The sequence below is a fragment of the Bos taurus genome, chromosome 14 (genome assembly GCF_002263795.3).
Source record: "Bos taurus isolate L1 Dominette 01449 registration number 42190680 breed Hereford chromosome 14, ARS-UCD2.0, whole genome shotgun sequence".
NCBI lineage: Eukaryota > Metazoa > Chordata > Mammalia > Artiodactyla > Bovidae > Bos > Bos taurus.
In genome coordinates this window covers 14,576,751-14,580,384 of record NC_037341.1, presented here as the reverse complement: position 1 = coordinate 14,580,384, position 3,634 = coordinate 14,576,751, and the positions used below count along the sequence as shown (strand labels likewise).

Sequence of the window (3,634 nt, the reverse complement as noted above, 5' to 3'; positions counted from 1 at the left end):
CAGTGGGGGAGAATTACTTAGCATTTGTGCTGCGCAAGGGGCCAAATGTGTGTACACTCTTCACTCATGCCCATGGTGTTGGAAAGATGGGCGGGTGAGAATTCATCATCAGAAAGAAAACATTCTCATTGCCAGTCAATCACTGAACCCTCAGACTTTTATGACTCTCATCAAACTGTCTTTCTGTCCACGCTGACTCAGGCAGAGAGGAAGCTTCCAGACTCGCAGAGTGGAGCATGTGTCAGAAAAACAAGCTTTCCTCTTGCTAAAACTGGCATTAATGCATTTTATGCAATTGAAATAGTGTCTTTTTTTTTTTTTAACCAAATTCTAAGTCACTGAGGAGGGGATGACAGAGGATGAGATGGTTGGATGGCATCACCGACTCAATGGACATGGGTTTGGGTAGACTCCGGCAGTTGGTGATGGACAGGGAGGCCTGGCGTGCTGCGGTTCATGGGGTTGCAAAGAGTCGGACACGACTGAGCAACTGAACTGACTGAACCGAAAGTCACTGAGGAGTCCCTTTTTGGGTACATTTTCATATTAAGTTTTTTTTTTTTTTGATGTCTGATCTTATTTATTTGTTACTCTTAGAACATCTCATTTTTGACTGGACTCAGAAGTAGAAGCTCTCAGAGAGGACAGCCTCCATCTCTTGGCAATCTGTTCCTGCCGTTTTTCTTTGGCCTCTTTCATTCTCTTGGCCAAAAGTTTAGCATATTCTGCAGCCTCTTCTTTATTTTTCTTAGTACGCTGTTTCTTCAGCGCAATATGCCGGCGTTTGTGTTGCAGAACTCATGGAGTCACGAGCCGCTGAATCTTGGGTGCTTTAGTCCTAGGTTTCTTACCGTCTTTATTTAGGGGCTTTCGCACAACACATTGGCCGACATCGTCTTCTTTAGAGAGATTGAAAAGTTTGCGGATTCTGCTAGCTCTTTTGGGACCCAGGCAACGAGGCACTGTAGTATCAGTGAGTCCAGGAATATCCTTCTCCCCTTTTTTCACGATGACCACATTGAGAACACTCAGATTGACATCCACAATGCAACCCTGTACAGATTTGTGCTTTCTCTCTCCAGTCCTCCTTGGTCCGTAACAGGAATGCCCCTTACTCAGTAGCAGGTGAACTCGGCCATGGGTCAAGACACCCTGCTTCATGGGGAAACCCTGCTTATCATTCCCGCCACTGATTCAGACCACATAACCCTTCCATTCTTCACCCAGAGCATCAGCAGCAACTTCTGTGGCCATAAGCTTCTCGTAGAAGGTATGAAGTTTTCATTCATCGTCCACTTCAATGAGCTTCTGGCAGCCCGTGGCCGGGAAAGAGATGTTCAGCTTCATTCTGAAGTGGCCGACAGCCTCCGAGGCGCCACGAAAAAGAGCCATGTTAAGTTTTAATTTAGCAAATGCTCATATGGCACTGTTCTGCCAGGCAATGTAAGTACTTTATAACTATTAGCTCATTCGAACCTTCAAAAGACCTATGGAGGCAGGTAGCATGTCCCCATTTTATAGATGAGAAAACCAAGGCACAGAGAGGTAATTAATTGTCCAAAACCCACAGCTGCTATCACAGAGTCAAGGGTCTATTAGCTTGGCTCCAGAATCTGCATTATATCCCTAGGCTGTGTCGTTTCGTTTAATTCTTGCAATCCTCATGTAAGTCTGCAACCATCCTGCAGGTAACTTCCTCAGAGGACAATGAGGCTCTGAGAAGTTAACTTGGCTCAAGGTCAAGTGACAGAGCTACAGTAGGAATTCACTTTTGTCTGATTCCAAAGTGACCGCAGGCTGAACTGACCGCTCAGTCTGTGGAGGAAGAATGTTCAACCCTCATAGGCGCTGACACATGGATGCTTTCCTTACATGTTCTGTGGATGGCCAGGAACTCCCACTGTTCGAATTCTCCTTTCTCTTTTTCCGTTTTCTTTCTTTGCTTCCACTTGTCACAGTGGAACCGACAGTTGAACCTTGGACGGTGGTGCTGATAGTCAAGAACACCTTTGCCTTGCCATTCACTGCAACGAGAGTGTTGCTGACATCTTCCTCTCGGTTCCCCAAGGACATTGATGTACTGGTGGCTCCTTGAGGAACAGGAAGAGCCCTGCAGAAGTTAGGAAGAAGATGGTGGTGCTGACCACGAGTCTGCCTCTGGTTTGCAGGGCAAGTTGGACAAGTTACTTAATTTCTCTGATCTTCAGTGTTAGCTTTTAGAATTGGTTAAGATTTAGGGTTGGTTGATTAGATTTTTTAAATTAATTACTATTATTATTTTTTTTGACCAAGTGTGGGGCTTACAGAATCTTAGTTCCTGGACCAGGGATAGAACCCAGGCCCACAGCAGTAAAAGTGCTGGGTCCTAACCACTGGACCACCAGGGAATTCCCTAATTTAGTTTTTGTTTTTTTGGTTTTTTTTTTTAAGCTGAAGAATATTTAAATCATGCTGCTGCTGCTAAGTTGCGTCAGTCGTGTCCAACTCTGTGCGACCCCATAGATGGCAGCCCACCAGGCTCCCCCGTCCCTGGGATTCTCCAGGCAAGGACACTGGAGTGGGTTGCCATTTCCTTCTCCAATGCATGAAAGTGAAAAGTGAAAGTGAAATCGCTCAGTCAAAGAACACTAAAAATTGCTCTAAATACAAAATGTCATCATAGGGGCCATGGAGGGCTCTGCAGAGCTTAAGTCTGGAAATCACTAGATCAGGAAATACCAAGTTTGCACGATTACATGAAGCCAACAGGACAAGTGTATTCATTTCCTAGGACTGTGGCAACAAATGACCACAGATTTGATAACTTAAAGCAATAAAAATTTATTCTCTGACAATTCTAGACCAGGAGGTCAAGCTCAAAGTGTCGGCAGAGTTAAAGTCACTCCACAGGCTCTGGGGAAGAAACCTTCCTTGTCTATTCTTAAACTTCTGTGGTTCTGACCCTCCTTGACTTGTGGCTGTGTAACTCCAATCTTGGTTTCCATCTTCACTTGGACTCCTCCTCTGTGTTCTGTGTCTTCTGGCTCTTACAAGGACATATCATTTGGGATTTAGACTCCACCTGGATATATTCCAGGGTGTTCTCAATTCAAGATGCTCTACTTATATCTGCAAAACCCTTTGCCCAAATACAGTCATATTCAGGGTTCCCAGGGATTTGGAGATGGACTTATCTTTTTGGGACCACTGCTGAACCCACTGCAATCAGTAATAACTTTTAAGCATCTACTATGTGCTAAGCATGACAAGGATACAGAGATAATTAAGACAGAAATGCTATCCCCCAAGAGCTTCTAGTCTCCTTTGACAATCTCTGCTGAATTTGAGGCCTTAGAATTGATGCTTTCCTCCCTCCTCTACTCCCTCCCTTCTTCCTTCCTTCTTTCTTTTTAAAGATGAGTTTATGAAGATATAATTTACAGACGGTAACCTTTGCCCTGTGTAGGTAAACAGCTGGGGAAATAGGCTCAGAGCAGTAGTACAATTTCCTCCAGTGTTCACAGAGAAGAGATGGCAGAGACTGGGGCTTGAACCTATGTTCTCTGCCATCAGAGTCTGCATCAGTCTCCATGGTCTCTACTTTTCCCCTTTGTTCTTGTTGTTTAGTTGCTAAGTTGGGTCCAACTCTTTGTGA

The 3,634-nt window shown here is 44.7% G+C and overlaps 1 pseudogene; it reads right to left on the bottom strand.

Annotated features, from left to right (window-relative positions):
• Positions 1–326: 326 nt before the first annotated feature.
• Positions 327–1,408, bottom strand: LOC783462 (small ribosomal subunit protein eS6-like; annotated as a pseudogene).
• Positions 1,409–3,634: the final 2,226 nt, after the last annotated feature.